Raw genomic sequence first — 26,503 nt, forward strand, 5'->3', positions numbered from 1 at the left:
TTTGCACATACAGACTGAACCAAACAGCTATGCAAGTGCAATGTCCATTAGTAACCTCCCAGGGCATCTTAGCAACGTTTTTTGACGCAGTTTGACTTGCTCAAGCCTCACCAAACACAAGACAATTGATGTCCACATACAAACAAATGTTCCCAGCTAAGAAGATTGTAAAATTGTGAGCATCCAGACTGTGATATGCTTTTAGTGCATTTAATGTAGCACAGTACCAACCAGATAGTAATATATGTCTTGATAAAATACTTAAGGTAAACATTTAATGTTCTTTGTGAAAAAAATTGCAAGTGCAATCTTTTAACTTCTGCTTATCTGAAACCTGACAAGAGAAACTTAGTATGCAAATATTATACCACAAACATGTTCTATGATTTAAGTGACATTTGAATAAACAGCTTACAGAACATATCCCCCTATTTTTTTCCCCAGATAATAGCTCAGATACAAACTATTCCTATATTACTGTCAGTTCAGAAGTTTGGGGTTGGTAAGATCTTTGTTTTTAAAAGAAGTGCCTTGCACACTAAGCCAGCAAATTATTTGATAAAAAATGCAGTAAAAACAGTAGTATCGTGAAATATTATTAATATTTATACCATATATTTTAAATATAATTTATTCCTGTGATGGTAAAACTGAATTTTAGGCAGCTGTTACTCCAGTTTCAGTGCCACATGATCATTCAGAAATCATTTGAATATGCTGATTTGCTGCTCAAGAAAAATGTCTTATTATGAATGTTGAAAACAATTGTGCTGCCTATTTTTGTGGAAACCATGATTTAAAAAAAAAAAAAACTGGATTTTTTTGATGAAGTTAATATAGAAACATTATAATTATCTACTGTCAGTTTTGATCAATTTCATGCATTCTTGCTGAATATATATATATATATATATATATATATATATAAATATATATATATATATATATATATATATATATATATATATATAAAATCTTACTGATTCCCAAACTTTTGAATCGTAGTGTAAGTAACAAAAGCTGAAATGGATAGCAAGTTAAAATCTATAACATTTTTAAATGACATTCGGGGCATTTAAGTTATCCTACAGCAACAAAGCAATGGTAATAAAGCTCAGAAGTGGGAGACTGAAGTTGACATCACTCAACCAAATGACACCATTATTGTAGAAGCTCCCTTCATAGCATGTCATATTTCCAATGTTTGAAGGCTGACAAAGAGTTCTTGAGATACAGCCTTTCAAGGTGTTGTTTCCAAAATCATAATCAAAAGGCAACGAAGAAGCTGATACAAACAAGAAAAATTAAAATAAAATAGCACTGGTGATTAGGATCAGTTCCAGGAACATAGTTGTACATTTTCAGATATTAGGCTATAAATGCTGTCATTTCTCAAAACACTTTTATTATTTATATTACTGATGTATCTGTCTCACCTGTGTCGTTAAGGCAGCGGTCCTGATTACCCACACAGACCATATCAGAATCACACCGTTTATCATAAAAGCTGCGGCATGATTTACACGTCAGTCCATTTGGGGTTTTGTTTGGTGCTAAAAATCAAGTTGCACTTAAAGGTTAATAATTTTTAAATAGTATTTACAGACATATAAAGTCATCCAAACCTTTCAAATGTACCTTGTTAATTATCAGCAAATATATTTAGCAAATCAGATATACAGGTCCAAATATTCTTCTTTTCTGATTTTAATAATAATGTTTTGATCAAAGCACTGTATTAAATGCATAAAAAAATTATCTTACCATCAAAATTATTCTTGTTACATCCATTAGTGTTGCAGCAGGAGAGGGTTGAAGTTAGACTTGTCTGCCCAACAGCAACTGAAGCAGTGAATGTTGTGCCATTTGCATTCAGCATCGCACAAAAAGCATTCAATAGGCAAAACCTCTCTACTACTGTAAAATTCAAACCTAATCCAGAGAAACAATACAACACAAATGTAAGAGGACTGTGCATGTATACCATAACATTACTCTTTTTAACAGGAATAAAGAGTGGGATTTTTTTTCTGTTTCTCTTTTGTAATCAAATTGTATATATACTGTATATATATATATATATATATATATATACAGTGTATATATGTATATATATATATATATATATATATATATATATATTATTTTTTATTTTTTTTAATGTTAGAATATTAAATAAAGACCGAAAATTAGACATGTCTAAAACTAACCTGAAAAAGTTCCATCAGTCCTCAGGGTGGCACAATACTCATTTAAGAGACAGTTTGTTAAAAACGGCTTCTCACAGAATGGTGAGTCACACAATAAACACTGCAGCATATGAACTGTTCAACAAAAACAAAAATAAATAAGTGTGACATTTACAAGAAGAAATAGTGTAATATTCAAATTCATTAAAACAATTTTTTTTATTATATTCAGTAAAGCAAATGTACACCTGTTACTGGAGCATACCTGAGTGGAGGAATGAAGAGGTGAGAAGGAGTCCTAAGAAAAACTTCATGTTGAAAGGCCCGTGGAGTGAAGTAAATGTCTTGTTGTCTGAACATCTAACTGCGACTCTTATAGAGGGGAGTTGGTTGGGGGGGGGGGGGGGGGGGGGGGGGTTAATTAATATGCATTATTTTGGTGAAGTACACAAAAAGAGAAGCTTGATATTGTTTGCCAGGGGAAGTCATGTTCATATCTCAAGTATCAGTTTTATAATTTCATATAGGTTTCATACTTCAAAATCATTTTCAAAATATTTTTATTACAGTATGGCCTGTAGCTTGATGATGACCTTAAGAACAATGTTTTCTTTTCCCCATTATTTTGTATCCTGCACAAGAACCTGTTGCATTAGCTTCAATTCACATTACATATTGCTCATATGAGCTACAGTATTGCTCAAGCATCACTACAGTCACTACAGTAAACCGCTGTAAGCATTGTGTTCATATTTGTTAACTATACTGTGTGGGGTTTTTACTATTTACTGGATTAATAGTTTAATCTGTGTCGTCAAATTATCATAATGTGTGAAAGATGACAGCAACAAAAAACAAGATATACAAAGAAAGCAGAAAAATTATATTATATTAACATATCATTCCGTTAATCCAGTATGAGTGTGATGAAGTGATATGAAATTGATAGTCTGTCAGCTCATTGTTTACTCTATTTCCAACCTCTTAAATCCATTCTAAACTTCCTCTGCTTTAAACATCTTTGAAAACTATGGACAACCTTGAAAAATTATTATTATGATCAAAATCCAAATTCCTACATCCAAAATCAACATTTCAGGAAAAATGTTGTTTGTCTGTTAGTTGTAGAAATTGATACAGACATATAAAGAGTCTTCCAAAGAAAACATAGAGCATCACATTTTTTATACATTCCTTATACAATCAAAATTAAAATATGAGGAACAAAATTACAATGGGTCTGAACATTTTGTGATGGTTGGTATTTCACCACAGACAGGGTACCAAGAGACTAGCTTGAATATGATATTCTGGTACATGGGTGAGTGATAAAGATCTGTTGTCATGCAAAGTGCAAAGTGCAAAGGGAAACAGCTAAATAATTATTTTGTCATTGGGAAAAACATTTTTATACTGTATATGTTTGTATACTGATTAATGCAGTAAATTTAAAATGGCATTGCCACATTATCATTGTTTATCACATTTAAAACACTTTTTCAAATCACTTTTTTTTCTGCAATGAAATATATGTTATAAGTAAAAGTAAATGTGTAAATGTTAAGTGGTTCAGGCTCTGCAATTAAAAACTTAAAATGATCTCAACTCCAGGTTGATTAAGATTGTGATGACGTAAGACTGGAAAAACTGGAAGAACTGGTTGAGGAACGACCACTCATCGAGTAGACAAGGGACCTGGCTGGAAATTAACATTTGAACTCCCCCTTGTGCACTATCAAGACGAAAGTCCCACCTCCGAGTCATCCTTTTCTTTATTTTATTCCTTCATCCCTCACCCTCATGGTTGCCAGGGGTGTTTTTACAGTTTTTTACAATCGCTATGACAATTTTTTCAATACTTTTAACAAATTTCCTAAACTCTTAACGCACCAACACACCTACAACACACAATTGGCAAAACAGTTAATTTCATGCTCAAAATCACACATTGTAAACTAAACTCCAACACTAATTTTCAAAATACAATAATACGCTAGCAACAATACACTATGTCTACCAAAACACTGCAAACATGTCTCAAAATCAAATAATTTTTCAAAACACTAACATATGTTCTCGTCCAACAGGAAGATTTAGTCATTCGTAGCACAATGTCATAAAAACACTAACATCAGATGGAATAACAGAAACTGCATTATTTTATATGTGTCAGGTCTGCCCTTATACAACAGACAGTATATTGTATTGATCATAGATTGTGTTTTGCACTGCAGTTTCTTTTGAAGCCTCTCTACATTTTTGTTTTGTTGGGTTTAGGTCTTTTTTATGTTATTTTATGCATTTTATGTTAAAGCAACAAGAAATGTGTTAATAGTATAGCTTACACAGACGGATGTAGTGCTAACTGTGTTAAGAGTTTTGGAAAATTGTTAAAAGTATTGAAAAATCTGTCATAGCAATCGTAAAAAACTGTAATTCATATGCATTATTTTGGTGAAGTACACTAAAACAGAAGCTTGATATTGTTTTCCAGGGGAAGTCATGTTCATATCTCAAGTATCGGTTTTATAATTTCATAAAGGTATCATACTTCAAAATCATTTTCAAAATATTTTTATTACAGTATGGCCTGTAGCTTGACGATGACCTTAAGAACAATGTTTTCTTTTCCCCATTATTTTGTATCCTGCACAAGAACCTGTTGCATTAGCTTCAATTCACATTACATATTGCTCTTATGAGCTACAGTATTGCTCAAGCATCACTACAGTCACTACAGTAAACCGCTGTAAGCATTGTGTTCATATTTTTTAACTACTGTGTGGGGTTTTTACTAATCATTGGATTAATAGTTTAATCTGTGTCGTCAAATTATCATAATGTGTGAAAGATGACAGCAACAAAGAAACAAGATATACAAGATATACTCTCTCTCTCATGCTAAGATCACCTGAATTCACCTAAGAATATATATAGTTTAATGTAAATGATTATCATCGAATATTATACATGTTTAGTATCATTTGAAATGTCTCAGGGCGACTGGTACAAATGTCTCATTTACAAATAAGTAAAACAAAAGGTAATAAGGTTTTTAAGAGTTTAGAGATAACTGGCACACAAAGGAAGGTGGTCTCTAGCTAAATGGTCTCATACCTCCAAAAGGTGTCAACTCTGAATGTAAATTCCCATTGTTAGCAGATGTTTCCATGTGAAAGAGGTTCTGTCTATATAATGAAATGTAGCAAAGGGCTCGGCACGATTCTGTACTTCAGATTAGCCCGTGAGGCTGAGAGCGGCCGAGACACTCAGCCTCATGTATTTCTTAAAGGGGTCATATAATGTCATTTTTGTACAAGCTAATATGATTCTATAGGGTCTAAATTAAAAGTTTGTAATATACTTTAATTAAAAATTCTCATTAGTATTGTAAGAAAACACTCATTTTACCTGGTCAAAAACAGCTCTGTTTTCAGCACGCTGTTTCAGTGCATGTGTCTTAAAATGATAATGAGCTTTGCTCACCCCGCCCCTCTGTTCTGTGCGCACACCGTAACACAATAACACAATAACCAGAGCCCGTCTACGGACATTCTCTGACAATAACTATAACGCGTCGTTCATTATAAACGTGGGATTATGAATTATATTGAGAACGTCGTACATAGAAAACATGCCCTAATGTACCTGAGTGTAAAAATAGCCGCATTCATCGTGAAGCTGCTAGCGATTTGCAAAGATGAATATAAAGATTAATATAAAGGTCAATAAAACGTTACACTCACTTCAGTTCTTCTGGAGGTGCAGCAGGAACACGAATAGTTGGTACCGATCCTTTTTTCAGGAGCAGCTTCTTAGCAAATAACCAGCTTTTTACTGATCCTCGTTTGTAAAGCAGTCTGGTGAAATGATTCGCGCAAACATGACAGCATTGACGTTGATCATGGGGAATATTCCTTTCGAAAACAAACTCAGCCACTGCGTCTTCAGCTGTACGGATTTAGGAACATCAATATGATGCTGTGTTCCTTATTGCACCCAAGAACAGAACACCACAATCTCTAAGACCGACGCCATTCTACTCAGTGCTCCAGCTATCAACAATGAACACGCGTCGGCGCGTGCTATGATTGACAGCTCGCTCACGAGGGCGGGTCTGTGTTGAAACGCTAACTGTCAATCAACCATCGTGGGAGGGGCGTCGATATTGTGACGTCACAATATCGAACAGCTTGATTTGAGATGGGAGGAAACATATAAGAAGATTTAAAAAAAAACACTGGATGGATTTATATCATTTTATGATGGTTGTGTACAGGCACTGCCAACACACATTTCAGTATAATCAACTTGTAAAAGTGCATGAACCATTATATGACCCCTTTAATGTCGGGTTCGCATTTCTTCTCTTTAATCCAGAGCTTTTGTTTTGTATTGATTATCTTTGAATTGATTATGTAATTGGATACATTTACCTGACATAATAAATTGTTACATTTGATTATTCTAACTGACTTTGACATTATTTTCATTACAGTTTTTCTCAATCGATTTGGTACATTTCTCCAAACTCAGGTAACTGCTCTCAAAACATTTAACACAGTGATCTGTACACTTTGTAATTGTCCTAAACAGATAGTAAATTCTCCTTCATTTCATACAAATTACAAATCAAAAGCATAATTTTCTCAAAACACTGTGCACAAAATTCCCTAATGTTATCACAGCAGTTCATACAGCCAACCAAATCTTTAATATATCAGGAAAAACATTTGCAGCTTTTTCATTGGTCTTCACAAAGATCACAAGCATTTTTGTACCATTTTCAAAACACAACAAACAAAACTCTGTGAATTGTAAAATAGTCAGTTGCACACCTTATGTCCTCAATTAACCCCAAATTGATATCTGATGAGTTAGTAATCCACTCAACTCAGAAAAAGCCAATTTCCTAATTGTTCAGACAGCTGTCATAATTTCAACAACTACAAAAGGTGAAGAGAAAAACGACAAAGAAGATGAATGAGGACAAAAGACAATAAAAATAAGAAGAATGAGCAATGGAAAAGGAAGAGGTGTAAGAGTGAGAGGTGGTGGACAGGGTAGAGGGAAAAGAAGAGGAAGAGGAGATGGAGAAAGAGAAAGAGCAAGAAGAGCTGAAGATGTAGGAGAAAGAGCAAGAAGAGCTGAAGATGTAGAGAGAAAGAAGAGCTGAAGATGTAGGAGAAAGAGAAAGAAGAGCTGAAGATGTAGGAGAAATAGCAAGAAGAGCTGAAGATGTAGAGAGAAAGAGCAAGAAGAGCTGAAGATGTAGAGAGAAAGAGCAAGAAGAGCTGAAGATTTAGGAGAAAGAGAAAGAAGAGCTGAAGATGTAGGAGAAAGAGCAAGAAGAGCTGAAGATGTAGAGAGAAAGAAGAGCTGAAGATGTAGGAGAAAGAGAAAGAAGAGCTGAAGATGTAGGAGAAAGAGCAAGAAGAGCTGAAGATGTAGAGAGAAAGAAGATCTGAAGATGTAGAGAGAAAGAGCAAGAAGAGCTGAAGATGTAGGAGAAAGAGCAAGAAGAGCTGAAGATGTAGAGAGAAAGAAGAGCTGAAGATGTAGAGAGAAAGAAGAGCTGAAGATGTAGGAGAAAGAGCAAGAAGAGCTGAAGATGTAGAGAGAAAGAAGAGCTGAAGATGTAGAGAGAAAGAGCAAGAAGAGCTGAAGATGTAGAGAGAAAGAATAGCTGAAGATGTAGAGAGAAAGAGCAAGAAGAGCTGAAGATGTAGAGAGAAAGAAGAGTTGAAGATGTAGGAGAAAGAGAAAGAAGAGCTGAGGATGTAGGAAGAGGAGAAGATAGAGGAGTAGAGGGAGAAGAGATGGATAGATTGGAGGGCAATGGTACAGTGGAAAGAGAAAGAGTAGAAAATATAAGAAGAGATGGACAGAGAGGAAGAGGAGCGCAAGGTGTAAGAGGAGGGAGGAGAGGTAGAAGGATAAAGGTACACACGTGTTTCAAATGAAATCAGAGCCACACTTATTGACCATGTCATAAATCATGGTCTCTCACTGAGAGAAGTTCAGCCCAATATAAACAGATCCACAGTGGCTTCAATTATCCGCACATTTCAGAGGGAAAACTGGTAACTATATCATTCTACTTCTACAATGAGAGTCCATGTAGTCTTGTTTGACATTAGATTATTTGTTTGACTAGATTTCTACAGTAAATGTTCCTGCTTGTCCAAACATTTTTCAGAATTGAAGTTAGAGAACATTCAGGTGGACGAACAAGACTTCTTTCAATTGAACAAGAGCATGCCATTGTTGACATGGTGGTCCAGAACAACACCCTCCGCCTCAAAGAAATTCAGCAAAGAATAACACAGGACAATGAACTGTTCCACAATATCCACCAATGCAGTCTCTCCACAACTGATTGTGTTCTAAGGAGAAATGCAATCCGAATGAAGCAAGTATACAAAGTGCCCTTTGAGAGGAACTCCGTTAGAGTGAAGGAGTTGCGATTCCAGTTTGTTCAAGTATGTGCAACCCAATTACTGCACTTGTACTGTCAAAACAAAGATATATTTTTCCTGAATTTTAAGTATGTGTCCATAAACTATTCCATGCTACTGTAAGTGAAAAGATTTAGGCATATCTATGTATACTGCGTCTTCAAAGTGTGAACTCAAACTTCAGCAACAGTTTCACAGTAGTACTGACTGCAATCAATGCCATTACTGTAAAACACTAACTTACTGTATTGTACCTTGTGTTCTTTTTACTCTAGAGAATCTTGGAGTTGGATAGCAGTGCAACTCATTATGAGTACCTGTATATTGATGAAGCAGGCTTCAATCTTCACAAAAAAAGGAGAAGAGGGATAAATGTGATTGGCCATCGTGCTACAGTCAATGTCCCTGGACAACGAGTAGGAAACATCACTCTCTGTGCCACAGTTTCTACAACTGGTGTTGTGGCACACAATGCTTTCTTGGGACCATACAACACAGCAAGGCTCCTACATATTTTTTAAACCTCCTCAATGAAATCCTCTTTCCGCAGGGTGATTTGTTGTTGTTTGGGACAATGTCCAATTCCACCATTCAGCACTAGTGTGAGAGTGGTTTGAGAATCACCCACATTTCAGGACGGTGTTCCTTCCACCATATTCTCCTTTCCTGAATCCAATTGAGGAATTCTTCTCCTCTTGGAGATGGAAAGTACATGATCGCAACCCTTACAACCAAGTAAGTCTTCAAGCGATGGAAGAGGCCTGTGGAGATATTGGGGCACAAGCATGTCAAGGATGGATCCAGCATTCAAGGTGTTTTTTCCCACGATGCATGACTCGTGAAAATATTTGCTGTGATGTTGATGAAATTCTCTGGCCAGATGTAATTGAGAGGCATTATCAATAAATTAATTGATTCAATGAATGCAGTACATTTTTATTATTATTATTATTATTTTTATTTTTTTAATTATTATTTACCCATGTACTTATTTGCATACAAATTTTTTTGTGGGGTGACAACTCATTGTTATACACCTGCACTCCTCATTAAAGAACTTAATGAAAAACATGTATTTTCATTTATTTCTTTGTGTATCTTCAGCTGAATTTGTTATCAAATCAACAGAGAACTGTCACGGTTTATGTATTCATTGGCTCTCCCTCGCTATGTGTGTGCGTGTTGAGTGAATGGGCGCGGCTCATCAGCTGGCTCGTTATCCACTGATGAGCCGATCAGCGCCAGCTGTTCTGAATGAGGATGTCCTATTTATTGTTTGCTCACTCGTCTTGTCTTTGTCAGATGGTTGTGGAGGATCTCCTGGGTCTGTGCTCTTTGTTCTCCTGTTTCCAGTCCTGTTTCTGTGCTGGTTCTACAACGCTTCTCCGAGGATCATCTTCCTTCACCTGGATCTGCATCCGCCTACTGAGTCCCTGCGTTACAGAGTCTGCCCGAGTATTATCTGCCATTCCTACACTGAGTCTGCCCGAGGATTATCTGCCATTCCTACACTGAGTTTGCCTGTGGATCATCTACTATTTCTACACTGAGTTGTTCCTGTGATTTCCGCCTGTCAGATTGAGTTCACTTGTCTTTTCTCTTTTTGACTGTGAAATAAATACCTATTCACTCGCATCTGAATCCTTGACTATTTTCTAGCGCACCATGACAGAACCATCTGAACCAACAGCTCATGGATTCAGCGAGTGCTCTCGGAATTGAGCACATGTTCGCCGGAAACCACGCCCGGATGGATCGCCAGGACGAGCAGATCGGAGCTTCGGGACGGGCGATACAGGCTTTGGTAACGCAGGTGTCCGAGCTCACCTCTCAATTCCAACGTTTGAGAGCTCCCACTGCGCCAGCCCCGCCCCCGCCTGTTCCCCCAGGGACTTTTCATCAACCAGAGCCGCACATTCCCGCACCAGAGAGGTATTCGGACGAACCCAGTCTTTGCAGAACATTTCTAACCAAGTGCTCAATTTATTTCTCTCTTCAACCTGTGACATTTGCTTCTGAGGAGTCGAAGGTAGCCTTGGTGATGACACTGCTTTCTGGACGCGCGGCTCTGTGGGGAACAGCGGTGTGGCAGAACAAGCATGAGTGCTGCTCCTCGTTCCATGCACTCGAGCAGGAGATGACGCGAGTGTTCGACCGCGCTATCGCTGGACGCGAGGCGGCCCGCCAACTCGCCGATCTTCGCCAGGACCAACAGTCAGTCTCCGACTATTCCATAGAGTTCCGGACATTGGCGGCTGAGTGCAAATGGAACGAGGAGGCGCAGTGGGACATGTTCCTGCATGGGTTGGCTGACTGCGTTCAGAGGGAAATATATACATTGGAGCTGCCCAAGAGACTGGATGGACTTATCGAGCTAGCATTATGGGTCGATGCACGTCTACAACAGAGAGAGAGCCGACCATACCAGATGCCTGCGGCCGATTTCACCATGAGTCCCAGTACCAGGAGTATGAACGCGGTCAGTCCCTCTAACGATCCTGAACCCATGCAGGTAGGTCGAGCTCGGCTTTCCCGGGAGGAGAGAGAACACCGCCGTTCGAGGGGTCTATGTCTCTACTGCGGGGAGCCCGGCCACGTCATCAATACCTGTCCTTTAAAAGGCCAAGCCCGGCGGTAGGACGGAGGCTACTGTCGGGCGGGCTCTCCCTGATCGGACCCTCGAGCGCTACTCTCCTCCCGGTTAGACTCCAGTGGGCGGAACACTCCTTCAGCTGCCAGGCGCTGGTGGATTCGGGAGCGGAAGGAAACCTTATGGACTTCTCACTGGCACGTAGACTTCACCTCCCCATCACTGCTTTAGAGAACACTATCACCATCAACGCACTCAATGGGCAAGAACTCCCGGGTATCACTCACTCCACTGGACTTATCACACTGATCACCTCGGGGAATCACACTGAGAGGACTTCACTCTACCTCACTCAGTCACCTCACGCCCCTATTGTCCTGGGTCACCCGTGGTTGGTGAAACACGGACCCAGGATAGAGTGGGGTAAAAACTCTGTTTCTGCCTGGAGTGATGACTGTTATGCCTCATGTCTTTCGTCTGCTGTTCCGTCTGTTTCTCGCTCTATGTTGCAGGAGGAGCCAGTGAATCTGTCTAACGTGCCACCGGAGTACCGCGACCTGAAGGAGGTGTTCAGTAAGTCTCGGGCTGCTTCTCTTCCTCCTCATCGTCCCTATGACTGTGCTATAGATTTACTGCCAGGTACGTCTCCGCCTAAGGGCAAGTTATATTCACTTTCTGCTCCAGAAAGGGAGGCTATGGAGAAATATATTTCTGATTCTCTAGCTACTGGGTTCATCCGCCCTTCCTCTTCTCCAGCGGGGGCGGGATTCTTTTTTGTGGGGAAGAAGGATGGTTCTCTGCGACCTTGTATTGATTACCGGGGGTTGAACAACATCACGGTAAAGAATACTTATCCTTTGCCGTTGATGTCTTCAGCTTTCGAGAGGTTGCAGGGAGCATCTATCTTCACAAAATTGGATTTACGTAATGCATATCATTTGGTTCGCATCAGGAAGGGGGATGAGTGGAAGACCGCTTTCAATACCCCCAGGGGTCACTTTGAATATTCGGTAATGCCTTTCGGATTATCGAACTCCCCAGCGGTCTTCCAGGCACTCGTCAATGATGTGTTGAGAGACATGGTTGATCAGTTCATATATGTTTACCTGGATGACATATTGATTTTTTTCTTCATCTCTCCAGGAGCACGTTCAACACGTCAGACGAGTGCTCCAGAGGTTGCTAGAGAATGGGCTTTTTGTCAAGGCGGAGAAATGCGCTTTTCATGCACAGTCTGTTCCTTTCCTAGGGTACATCATTTCGTCTGAGGGAGTACGCATGGATCCTGAGAAGGTTAAGGCTGTGGTGGAGTGGCCAAGTCCAGATTCCCGTAAGGCCCTACAGAGGTTTCTGGGGTTCGCCAATTTCTACCGGCATTTCATTCGCAATTTCAGCCAACTAGCCGCGCCGCTGACTGCCTTGACCTCCCCCCGAACTGCGTTCAGGTGGTCAGACATAGCTGAGGCTGTGTTTGCCAAACTGAAGGGCTGCTTTGTTTCAGCTCCCATCTTGATAGCCCCTGATTCATCAGGTCAGTTTGTGGTGGAGGTCGACGCATCAGAGGTGGGGGTAGGAGCAGTGCTTTCCCAGCGTTCTCTCACGGACGACAAGATGCATCCCTGCGCGTTTTTGTCTCGTCGTTTATTGCCTGCCGAACGTAACTATGACATTGGTAACAGAGAATTGTTGGCAGTCAAGTTAGCGTTGGAAGAATGGCGTCATTGGTTAGAAGGGTCAGGGGTACCTTTTATCGTCTGGACTGATCACAAGAACCTGGAATATATCAGAACTGCCAAAAGATTGAACTCCAGGCAGGCTCGGTGGGCACTTTTTTTCGGACGTTTTGATTTTTCTCTTTCGTACCGCCCGGGTTCCAAAAACATCAAACCCGATTCTTTATCGCGCATTTTTGACCGTTCCGAACGCCCGTCTACTCCCGAGTGCATTTTACCCGAGACCCTATTTGTCTCCACACTCACATGGGAGGTCGAATCGAAGGTCAAGACGGCCTTAGAAGGGGTAACGCCTCCGCCCGGTTGCCCACCGAATCGTTTATTTGTGCCGGAGGGATTACGGTCAGACGTTATTCAGTGGGGGCATTGTTCCAATGTAGCTTGTCATCCAGGAGTTAATCGCACCAGTTTTATGGTCAAGCAACGATTCTGGTGGCCACTTATGGCACGCGACATTCACAGTTTTGTTTTGGCTTGCTCTGTCTGTGCCACTGGTAAGACTTCCAATCGACCCCCAGATGGGTTACTCCAACCGCTGCCTGTCCCTTCGAGACCCTGGTCCCACATTGCGCTAGATTTTATCACCGCCCTCCCACCCTCTCAAGGGACATTTTATTCCCTTGCCCAAATTACCCTCAGCCAAGGAAACAGCGTTGGCTGTTGTAGATCACGTCTTTCGCTTACATGGCCTCCCGATAGACGTGGTTTCCGACAGAGGACCCCAGTTTGTGTCCAAATTTTGGCGAGAGTTTTGTAGATTACTGGGAGCGACCGTTAGTCTGTCCTCAGGGTTTCACCCCCAGAGCAATGGCCAGACCGAGAGAGCCAACCAGGATTTGGAAAGAGTGTTGCGTTGTTTGGCTGCCAGGAATCCTTCCTCTTGGAGCCAACATATCTCAATGGTGGAGTACGCCCACAATGCGTTACCAGTGTCATCCACGGGCCTATCTCCGTTTGAATGTAGTTTAGGTTACCAGCCACCAATTTTTCCCAGTCTGGAATCCGAAGTCGCGGTCCCCTCCGCTCACGCGTTCGTCCAGAGGTGTCACCGCACATGGACCAGAGCCCGTGAGACCCAAGTGGGGGCGCGCACCAAGGCTAAGGCCGATCGCCACCGGTCGAGGCCACCCGTATACGTCGCTGGTCAAAAAGTGTGGCTTTCTACCAAGAACATTCCTCTCCGTTCCGTCTCTAATAAGCTAGCTCCCAAATTCATTGGCCCGTTCACTATCACCAAAATTATTAGTCCGGTGACAGTCCGCCTCAACCTTCCTCAAGCGTACAAGAGAATTCATCCCGCCTTTCATGTCTCCAAAATAAAACCCGTGTTTCGATCGCATCTTAATCCGCCTGCCCCGGTCCCCCCCCCCGCCGCGACTCGTAGATGGGGAGCCTACTTATTCGGTTAACCGTATCCTGGACTCGAGACGGAGGGGACGCGGATTCCAGTACTTGGTGGACTGGGAAGGTTACGGTCCGGAGGAGAGAAGTTGGGTTCCTGCCAGGGACATTCTGGATCACTCCCTTATCGATGATTACAATCTACAGGTAAGGGTGTCTGGGAACGCCAGGCGGCGTTCCTAGGAGGGGGGGTACTGTCACGGTTTATGGATTCATTGGCTCTCCCTCGCTATGTGTGTGCGTGTTGAGTGAATGGGCGCGGCTCATCAGCTGGCTCATTATCCACTGATGAGCCGATCAGCGCCAGCTGTTCTGAATAAGGATGTCCTATTTATTGTTTGCTCACTCGTCTTGTCTTTGTCAGATGGTTGTGGAGGATCTCCTGGGTCTGTGCTCTTTGTTCTCCTGTTTCCAGTCCTGTTTCTGTGCTGGTTCTACGACGCTTCTCAGAGGATCATCTTCCTTCACCTGGATCTGCATCCGCCTACTGAGTCCCTGCGTTACTGAGTCTGCCCGAGTATTATCTGCCATTCCTACACTGAGTCTGCCCGAGGATTATCTGCCATTCCTACACTGAGTCTGCCCGAGGATTATCTGCCATTCCTACACTGAGTCTGCCCGAGGATTATCTGCCATTCCTACACTGAGTTTGCCTGTGGATCATCCACTATTTCTACACTGAGTTGTTCCTGTGATTTCCGCCTGTCAGATCGAGTTCACTTTTCTTTTCTCTTTTTGACTGTGAAATAAATACCTATTCACTTGCATCTGAATCCTTGACTATTTTCTAGCGCACCATGACAAGAACACACTTTTAGTTTTGATGTTAATATTGAATTTTAATAAACGCATTACTAGAATAAAATGCTGTGTTTCATTGTGCAGTGAATACTTAACTGTTTCGCCAACATAAGAGTGTGTTTAGTTTGCTGTGTTAACTGTTTTGAGAGCCGTTACCTGAGTTTGGAGAAATGTACCAAATCGATTGAGAAAAACTGTAATGAGTTAAAAAGAATAGTCAAACATTCGCTCACATTTAATGATGCACAGATATCATTAAAACCTTTTAATTTATGGAGTCAAATTAAATAACGAGAAAATACATTTGAGAAAATGTATTGCATTTAATCAAAAATACTTTGCAACGAAAAAAGACCTTCCCCGCTGGTCGGATGCCGGACACATGGCGAAGGCTATTGTTATGGATAAAGACTTATACAAGTGTTTCAGGAAGTGTGTGCCTCCGTGTCCCAGGTTTTTAACAGCCGAGGACACACACGATCTGTGTGTTGTGTGTTTGGGTGTGGAGCATGCACATTCAGTTCTCAAGGCAGCTGAATGCATCTATCGTGAGAAATTCCTAATGAGGAAGCTTCGTTCATGCTTGACCTTATTCTCAAAGGATGTGGGACAAGCGTGTGCACTGCGCGGCTCAGGCCCTGATGTAGCAGAGTCACAACAGAGACTGAAGTCGTGGGGATCGCAGGTCAAGCTAGCTGAGGAGTTCAATAAAGTTATGGCTCTTTTGCGCTCCTCAGTCACTGGCCCAATCAATCTATTGGATCAGGATGTGCTGTCTCTTGAGTCACCTGATCCAGGAGATAGCATGCTGCTGGTGCCTTCCAGCCATGGGGAGGCGGATGAGGTTGAGGAGGGAAAAGATATTGTTGGTAGGGAGTACTCTCAGCCTGCCAGTCCTGCATTCAAGGAGCTGCTGGATGTGATGGCACGTGCCACGACTAGATTAGATCTGGTTTGGGGGCGAGAGAGACAGGAGAAGTGGTCGCTGAGCTGTGCTGCACCACAGATCTGGCCCTCCGGGCCACCAAACAAACAGCTGCTGCCATTCAATGGCAGCGATAGTGGCAATGGAGAGGCATTTGTGGCTGAACTTGGCAAATATCAAGGAGAAAGAAAAACCTCTGGGGGTCCTGGTCTGTCACACTCTGAGGACTGGAGGCAGGGCCAGAGGCAGAGCGTGACCACCTGTACAAATCCTCATAGGAGTAGAGCACATAGGAGGCGGGACACTAGGAGGAAAATACAAGATCTAAGGAAAGTAATTAATAAGAAGTGATTTGGTATACAAGATTGAATCGCTGAGAAATAGAATTCCTCCTCCTCCTCCTCCTCTGTTCAAAAAACAGTGAACAGCAGTTATGTTTCTGCTCTGATACCCGCAAGACCATGGCAAATGCAGTGAGTGCGTGTTAGAAATCAGGAATGGTGAGAGAACATTGTGTTTGGTACGTTTTTCGTCTTCAAACCAAACTTAGGTCTTCAGCCGACAAAGTTTAAATCCCGTCTGGCTAGCGCACATCCCATAATGTTTACGCATTAGGTCAGTAGGCAGTCTTTTGTGGCTATTCGAACGCATTCGACCACATGAGCATCTACGAAAGCAATCTGGTTGAATGTTTTTTTCTACTACCTCTGGAAGTGGTCGAAAGTGGACAAGCTCAAAATGTTAAAGACCCCGCTTACACTTGTATTTATCTCCATCCACTTGTTATCGGATCGACCAAAACACATCTTAATACCAGGTATTAACAGGGCCTTATATATCCTGAGCCCCAAAATGGTATTTTTTTTTTTAACTTTTAGAAGAGATCTCATCATCATTACACACTGTGCTCATATTTTTCTCCTTAGCTAGAGACACTGGATTGCTCTTCTTTGTCTCCTCTAAAGTTTAGAAGCATCAATCCAAGATGCAGTGGCTCGTTCCCCTTTTTAGGGAACCATGGTTACAGTCGTAACCTGAGAGGTTTTCTTACAGTAGGCATTCAATTATAGAAAACTGTTTAAAGCTGCTGTTTAGTGTTTCTAAAACAACTGAGGGAGTGAAGTCAAATTTGACATATTTTTCTCTTCTGACCAACGTAATCAATCTCTCAATATTTTTTTTTTCTTCTTCTTTGTAAAATTATAGAAATGCTGTCATGGATTTATTTTATTTTTGCTACTACTGGGGGAAATGGGAATGCAAAAATTATATTTGTTGTACTATTCTCTGTACACCACTATACCCAACTGTGATCACTTCCGTTTTTGAGAACCCCAGAAATGTGAAAAGGGTCCAATGTTGCTCCAAACTCCAGATGAAACACCAAGTTGTAATTTTTGTACAGTGTAACAGTTAAATTATAGCCTATTCATTTTTAGACATGTATTGTTTTTACAATTGTTGATAATTAATGTTTACTAACATCAAGCTATAAAAAAAAAATGTTTTAATTAAATACCCTCATCTTCACATGTATATAAAAATAAAATACAAATAAAATTCTACAGAATTAATAGACATATATAATAAGTATGGATTGTAAACTATAAAAACATTCCAGAATACAAAAATAACAATTACATTGAAATTACAAGAAATTAGCAGAAATAAAGCCCATCAGGAGAACACTGAAGTCTGTATTTGTGATGGTGGGGTACACTGAATTGCTAATGCAGTTGAACTTGGTGATAGATGAAGGTCCACAAAGATTTCTTGAGACACAACCCTTGAGTGTAGCAAATTGAAGGGAAGGGAAAAGGATCAGTATGATGATTCCCACATTACCTGATGAAAAATATTTAAATGTTTATATATACAGTAAATATTATCAAAAGGTGCATCTAATGGAATAATACACAATAATAATAAATAATTTTTATTTGCACCTTTCATTTATGAAATTGTATTCACATCAGAATATTAAAATAAGAAAAGAGAAAGAATAAGAAAACAGATACAATCCAATGTAAAACAAGTGTAAAATCTAATAACAAAAAAAAAAGGAAATAAAAAAAAAAGACGGTGTCATTAGGATGTCAATATCAGTGTCACAAAAAATTAAGGTTTTGTTTAGGGTCCAATTCTCACTATTAACCAAATATTAACTACGACTTTTGCCTCAATAAATATGTGCTTTGTGTTCCCAAAATTAATCTAATATTGATGAATAATGTGATCTGTAATGAAAACAACAACAACAACAACAACAACAAAATGCCTAAGAACTGATCCTTGTGGAACACCATTGTCACGATACAGAAGGAAGCAGACAGATAATTAGTTCAAACAAGGTTATTGAACAGAGGCACGGAGTGGAACAGCAGAGGAGACTGGTGAGTATGTTGCAGAGAATCTGAATTGGATGATGAACTTAGCTGAGCTTTAATCTTGGTTTCTTGATTGCAGGTGATTGAAGAGGATATGGCAGGCTGAATGTGGAAGACGGATGATGGATGATCGGAGACAAAGTTCAGATAAGGAATCCTTGAGGTAGGTAGGCAACGGTAAGTATCAGGGTAGAGTCTGTATGTGTACGTAAGGACGAGACCAGACAAGGAAGTGAAGGAGAAGTGCCTCTTTATGGTGTGTAGATGATGTGCAGGTGCGGTGTATCGGAATTCCAGGGAGAGTGAACGAGTGGGCGGAGCGTGCTGATCTGGTGACTCTGTGACAATACCCCCTCCTCCACGGGTGGCTCCTGACGGCTGGATGGGACGACGACAGGGCCTACCTCGACCCCTGGGAGCCGGTCGATCTGGGTGTTCTGTATGGTATTGTGTGAGTAGCGTTGGATCGAGGATATCATGAGTTACCCAGGAGCGCTCCTCAGGACCGTAATCCTCCCAGTCAATGAGGTATTCCAGCCTGGGACCCCGTCGTCACAAGTCTAGGATAGCTCGGACCCAGTAGATAGCCTCCTCTTCTGCGATGTTGGGAGGAGGAGGTACCTCATCGCCACCAGATTCTGTGGGAGGTTTAGACTGTAGGTGACCTCGTTGAGCTGCCTCTTCACAGTGAATAGGCCTATGTACCGGGGACTCAGCTTACGGAAAGGTAGGCGGATGTCCCACGTCGAGAGCCACACCTTCTGGCCTGGTTGGTAACGAGGGGTGGATGTTCTACGGTTGTCCGCTTGTCTCTTGTGTCTACGCACTGTCTGTTGGAGATGCACATGAGCTGAGTCCCATACCCTCTCGCTCTGCTCGAACCAGTATTTGACAGCTGGAACCTCCGAGGGTTCACCCGACCAGGGGAATAGTGGAGGCTGGTATCCCAGAATACATTGGAAAGGGGTGAGCCCTGTGGTGGATTGTCGTAGGGAGTTCAGGGCGTATTCTGCCCACGGGAGGAATTGGCTCCAGCTGTCCTGGTTCTGGTGGCAGTAGGACCTTAGGTATCTCTCGATTTCCTGAGTCATGGTGGGCCACCAATAGCGTTGACGTAGGAGCGACAGGGTACATCGGCTACCTAGGTGTCCAGAGCCTGGAGATGTATGAGTGGAGTCCAGAAGGGGCAGGCGATAGGTGGGTGGAATGTAGAGGAGCCCTTCTGGACCTCCCTGTGGAGCAGGGTTGGAGCGAGTAGCCTGGGTAATTTACTCATTGATGGCCCATTTGATAGGACTGACAATCATGGCTGGAGTGAGGAAAGGTTCGGAAGAGGAATCTTCAGGAACAGGTTGATGAAGACGTGATAAGGCATCTGCCCTACAGTTCTTATCCCCAGGTCGATATGAGACGGTGAAATTAAACCTGGTGAATAATAAAGCCCACCGGGCTTGACGTGGTTTCAATCTCTTCTTCTCGCAGGTATTCGAGGTTACGATGATCTGTGATGACCTCGAATTTGTGATGTGCTCCCTCCAGCCAGTGTCTCCACTCTTCCAGAGCTAGCTTGATGGCGAGCAGCTCCCGATTACCGATGTCGTAGTTCTGCTCCGCTGGGGACAGCTTCTTCGAATAGAAGCAAGGTTATAATCGTTAACGAAAACGAACGAAAAAACGAAAACTAGGTGGGGAAAAAACATTGTCGTTAACTGAAATAAAAATAAAAACGAGGCATTACAAAAAAACGATAACTAACTAAAACTGTAATGTGTGTTTGGCAAAACTAACTAAAATAAAATAAAATTATAGAGTAAATGTCCTTAGTTTTCGTCTTTGTCAAGGTCTTTCATTTTTTTAACGCTATTTAAAACACGCAGCGTATTCGTTCAGCTGCATTTCCTTTCCCTGCTCCCCCTCCGTCTCTCTGTCACCATAGTCTGTCACTCATGCGTCTCTCACATGCGCACACACACACACACACACACACACACAGCCCCTCCCCTCCGTGCACACCGCGTCTCCATGAGAACGAGTGTTCGTTCGACGTTGAAAGCAAGTTCGCGAAAGGTTGGTATCTCTATCTCGTGAACACCTTTACACAATCACACATTAAAAAGTGGTATAAAAATATTTTAAATTCTGAATATAATTTTGTCAGTGTGTTAATGTCGACCCGAGAAGCAATTGCGCCTTCTTTAGAAAGTTAACTAGTCGCAAATTTGAGGTAAAATGCACTTTTTGGTTGTGGTTGTCGATGTCAAAACACTATAGGCTATAAGCTGTGATTCAAATATTAAATAATGTTATGTCATTTTTTTACTTTTACACTGAATGTTTGCTGCTTCAATCCAGAGTAGGCTATTGACTGTATAGGGTAAATTTAGGGTGTGAAAATTGTACAGCTGTGGTATTTGTATAGGGTGTGAATTCTGTATAGAAGATGTGTAGATTTTTGGTACGGCGTGTGGATTTGGTAAGAGGTAAAGGAATTCCAATGGGGTGTGATTTTTTTTTTTTATTTTTTTTTTTTATTGTATGGTTTTTGTTGAGTTATTATACAATACTTTTTCTGACCTTTTTGAATCTTGCCCCTGACAAATAACCCAAATTACAAAAAAAGACTAAAACTAACACTAAAACTAATAAAAACTAAACTAAAACTAAGCATTTTCAAAAAATAAAAACTAAACTAAACTAGCAAACCCACTTTAAAAACTAATTAAAACTAAACTGAATTTGAAAACTAAAAGTCAAAACGAAATAAAAATAAAAACTAATGAAAAATGCAAAACTATAATAACCCTGAATAGAAGGCACATGGATGGAGTCTTGGAAGATCACCCTGCTGCTGAGAGGACCGCTCCGACCCCGGTAGATGAGGCGTCCACCTCAATGACGAATGGGAGATCTGGATTTGGGTGGACCAGGATAGGAGCGGTTTGGAAGGCCTCCTTGAGTTGTCAAAATGCTTCAGATGCTGACGGGGGTTAAGGACAGAGACTTGGGCCAGCCCTTGAGTGAAGAGGTCAGAGATGAACTAAGTAGACTATAACTGTGAATAAACCGCCTACAGAAGTTTGCGAGTCCTAGAAAGCGTTGAAGTTCTTTTATAGTAGTGGGTTGAGGCCAGTTCCGGATGGTATCCACCTTCCTCTGGTCCATTTGGATGCCATGTCAATCGATGACATACCCCAGGAAGTGGATGGAGGTGGTATGAAACTCGCACTTCTCCAGCTTAAGGTAGAGATGGTGACGGTGGAGCTTCGAGGTCCTGCATCACGTGGAGGCGATTTTCGGCCAGGTTCCGGGAATAGATGAGAATGTCGTCTATATAGACCACGACGAATCGTTGGAGGAATTCCCGGAACACCTCATTCATATAGCCCTGGAAGACAGCAGGTGATTTGGACAGGCCGTACGGCATAACCCGATATTCATAGTGTCCTGAAGGGGTAACGAAGGCAGTCTTCCACTCTGCGTATACGAATGAGGTTGTATGCGCTCCGCAGGTCCAGCTTGGAGAAGATGCGAGCTCCCCGTAGCTGTTTCAGAGCTCCGGGGACCAGAGGAAGTGGATAGCTGTATTTTACTGTCTGGGAGTTGAGGTGACGGTAGTCGATGCACGGTCTCAAGCCTCCGTCCTTTTTAGCAACGAAGAAGAAGGTTGAAGTGGCAGGGGATGTAGATGGTCTGATGAATCGTTGTTGAAGTGTCTCCTGGATATACTGCTCCATGGCCTTCTGTTCCGAGATGGACAATGGATATACTCTGCCTTTGGGCAGAGTAGCCCCAGGTAGTAGGTCGATTGCACAGTCCCATGGCCGATGAGGTGAAAGTTGGGTTGCCAACCGCTTACTGAAGACATCCTGGAACGCCTGGTATTCTGGAGGAATCTCCACCTTGTGATCCACCTGAGGGGCTCTCAGCGGTGGTAGAATTATCACTCAACGGTGGTAGAATTGAGTGAGAGTGCTGGTTGTTCCGGAGTGGTGAATGAGAGAGAACAAGACTTTGAAGATCTTTGGACAGAGGAGAGATTGTAAACAGGCATCACTCCCTTGCAATAGTTCCCCGGTGTCCCAGTTGATACGTGGATGATGTTGTGACATCCACAGGCATCCCAGGAAAAGGTCAGTGGTGGATCCTTCCAGCACCATGAACGTGATCTCCTCAGTATGCAGGCATCCGATGCAGAGCGTCAGTGTGGGAGAAAAGTACCGGATACGACCACGACTCAGCGGCTTCCCTTGGATGGTGTGAATCCTCAAATCCTGAGAGCTAGAGTGTGGAACTGGAGAGCATAGGCGCTGACAGAATTATTGACTTGGCGCAGGTTAAATAACTGGTTGTGAACTGATAGTTTGGAGGCGGTTTGTCCAAACACTTCTTTAAAGTGACTGAAGAAAGCTGATAGTGATGTGACGATTGGGCATTGGATTGCCACACTGATTGAGCCTACTGTAGGGCACGTCCAGACAGCAGCGAGTTGACAAAAGCTACCCTGGTGCGATCGGTGGCGAACTGGTGAGACTGCATTTCGAAATACAGGGAGCATTGTAGAAGGAACCCACTGCCATCCTCCGCCTCTCCAGTGAATGGTGCAGGTCGGGACTAGCAGAGGCAGCAGACTATGCAGCAGGTGCTGAGTGCAGGAGTGACTGACGTGCGGCTTGAACCATATCAGCGGGAACGGTTGGTGGATTGTCAGACGTAGAAGGTTGAAGGGAAAGACGAACTGCGTGAACCAGATCTGCAGACGGATCGGTGTGACGATTCGCTGCAGTCTCCATGGGGCTCTGCATGTGGTCTGGTCTTCTGTCATGATACAGAAGGAAGCAGACAGGTAATTAGTTCAAACAAGGTTTTTATTGAACAGAGGCACGGAGTGGAACAGCAGAGGAGACTGGTGAGTATGTTGCAGAGAATCTGAATTGGATGATGAACTTAGCTGAGCGTTAATCTTGGTTTCTTGATTGCAGAGGATACGGCAGATGGAAGACAGATGACAGAAGATGGATGATCGGAGACAAAGTTCAGAGAAGGAATCCTTGAGGTAGGTGGACAACGGTAAGTATCAGGGTAGAGTCTGTATGTGTACATAAGGACGAGACCAGACAAGGAAGTGAAGGAGAAGTACCTCTTTATAGTGTGTGTAGATGATGATGTGCAGGTGCGGTGAATCAGAATTCCGGGGAGAGTGAACGAGTGGGCAGAGCGTGCTGATCTGGTGACTCCGTGACAAGCATAAAGTATACGGTATTGGTTTCCTAATGTACTGTCACTGAGGCTAACAAAGAATTGCCATGCAGAAAGGTAAGTTGTAAACCAATTTAAAACATTGCCTGAAAGGTCAATACACTTACATAATAAGTTGTTCACAAGTGACATATAATCTAACCATAAAACGTACTCGGTTACTAACGTAACCTCGGTTCTCTCTAGAAGAGGGAACGAGTACTGCGTTTTAACCAAAACGCTACGGGAAAAGTCTCTTTTCACGAAACACTGAAGCAAAAAATTATCCTTTAATTTTCATATATGTAAAACGCGTTGCGGCAGCAGTCAGCTATGGCGAGACGGCTTGCTCGCTCATTGGCTGCTCTGCGGCAACTGCATAAGCCTATCGAGCGAGGCCTGAGGTGACGTCAGGCCAATGAGGGCGCTTCGCGCCCTCCTCGCCACTTCCCGCCGAGACGGGCGTGGCTTACCTCTATAAAAGGAGCTCGAGAAGGCTGATTCACTTGATTTTGATCGCCGAAGCGAACCAGAGTGAACCAGACGCACGGCAGAGAACGCAGTACTCGTTCCCTCTTCTAGAGAGAACCGAGGTTACGTTAGTAACCGAGTACGTTCTCTTACGAGAGTTCTCTCGTACTGCGTTTTAACCAAAACGCTACGGGAACCCCTTGTAAAACGCCGTGCGTGCTGGGATAAAAACACTGATCACCGGAAGCTATTTCAGGCATACAGTGCATAATCACCAGATAGACTCACACAGAGTCAGGGAATAAGGGAGGGGAGCCTTAATTCCCTATACTGTAGCGTCCGCAGGCTTAACGTGACCTCACAGGGAGAGTCTAAAGACAGGAGGGGTTTCCCTCCGTCCTTATATAGACATGTCCACAGACGCGAATATGACATCACATAGACAGGGTAGGGAGCCTGAACTAATGTGGGAAATGTGGGTCTTACACAGTTCTGCCCAAGATAGTCGGTAGCGCATTGCGCCTGCGATTTCAGAGGTCTGGCTAGACAGCTGAATAGATTACACCGACAAAAGCTTAGCCTGTAAGGCGGGAACCTCTAGGTTATAAAACCTGATAAATGTAGACGGAGAGGCCCAGCCTGCCGCCGTACATATATCCTGTAGGGAAATCCCGCTGGACCAAGCCCACGAGGAGGCAACGCCTCTCGTAGAATGCGCTCTAACTCCCAACGGGCATTGAATGCCCTTGACAGTATAAGCCAGCGCTATGGCGTCAACTATCCATCTGGATAGACTTTGTTTCGAAACAGCCATTCCTTTGGAACGTCCGCTGAACGAGACAAAGAGCTGCTCTGTCTGTCTGAAGACAGCAGAGCGGGACATATAAGCTCTTAAAGCCCTAACAGGGCAAAGAAAACTCGAGTCCCCCTCCTCACTCGATGCCGGCAGGGCAGACAGGGAAATAACCTGAGCCCGAAAAGGCGTGTTGAGGGATTTCGGCACATAGCCGTGCTTAGGTTTGAGTATGACTTTAGAGTCATAGGACCAAACTCCAAGCACGCCGGGCTCACAGAGAGCGCGTGCAGATCGCCTATGCGCTTCACTGAAGCGAGAGCCATCAAAAACACTCTTTTGAAAGACAAATGTTTGAGGCTAATAGACTGGATAGGCTCGAAAGGGGCACCTTTCATGGCCGCCAAGACCGTAGAAAGGTCCCACATAGGGACTGAAGGAGGTCTGGGTGGATTCAGTCTCCTAGCTCTCCTGAGGAAGCGGATGACTAAATCGTTCCTTCCCAGTGACTGACCCAGCGTTGAACCGGAGAACGCTGAAATAGCCGCCACATACACTTTGAGCGTGGAAGGGGATCTGCCCTTATCCAACAGCTCTTGTAGGAAGGAGAGAACCTCCGTTACCTCGCATTCGAGGGGTGAAAGGCTCCGAGCTGTACACCAGCCGGAGAAAACCGACCACTTCGAAGCATAAAGCCGCCAAGTCGACGGTGCTCTAGCCTGAGTGATGGTATTCATGACTCCCTCTGCGAGACCAACGGGTATCCGTTGAGCGCCCACACATGAAGGGACCACAGTTCCGGGTGTGGGTGCCAAATCGAGCCCCCGGCCTGCGAGAGGAGATCTCTCCTCAACGGCACTGGCCATGGAGCGATGTCTGCTAACTGCATCAGGACTGGGAACCATGCTTGGTTCTCCCAGAACGGTGCTACAAGCAGCACTGGGCATTTTGTTTCCCTGACCCGTTCCAACACCTGTGGCAGGAGGGAGACGGGGGGAAAAGCGTATAGCGGGCAGCGCGGCCACCTTCGGGACAGCGCGCTGTCGCTCTTTGAAGAGAACGCGGGGCAGTGAGCGTTTTCGTGGGACGCGAATAGGTCCACCTCCGCTCTGCCGAATCTCTCCCACAACAGCCGGACTGTTTGTGGGTGTAGAGACCATTCGCCCGGGGGAACGTTGTTCCTGGACAGTCTGTCTGGGCCCACATTCTGACGCCCAGGTACATGCACTGCTCTCGGCGAGCGTAAGTTGTGCTGAGCCCATATTAGGAGGCGTTTCGCCAGCCTGTACAGGGATGTGGATTTCAGACCACCTTGGCGATTTATGTAGGACACCACAGCCATGTTGTCCGAACGGACTATGACGTGTTGGTCCTTGATGTGGGGACAAAAACGCGTCAGCGCGTTGTGCACTGCCAGCATTTCTAGGCAGTTTATGTGTTGGAGCTTTTCTCGTTCCGACCCCAGGCCGAAGAACGGTCTGCCCTCGAGCAGCGCTCCCCATCCCGAGGTGGATGCGTCT

Source organism: Abramis brama (genome assembly GCF_963993115.1).
Source record: "Abramis brama genome assembly, chromosome: 11".
Classification (NCBI taxonomy): Eukaryota; Metazoa; Chordata; class Actinopteri; order Cypriniformes; family Leuciscidae; genus Abramis; species Abramis brama.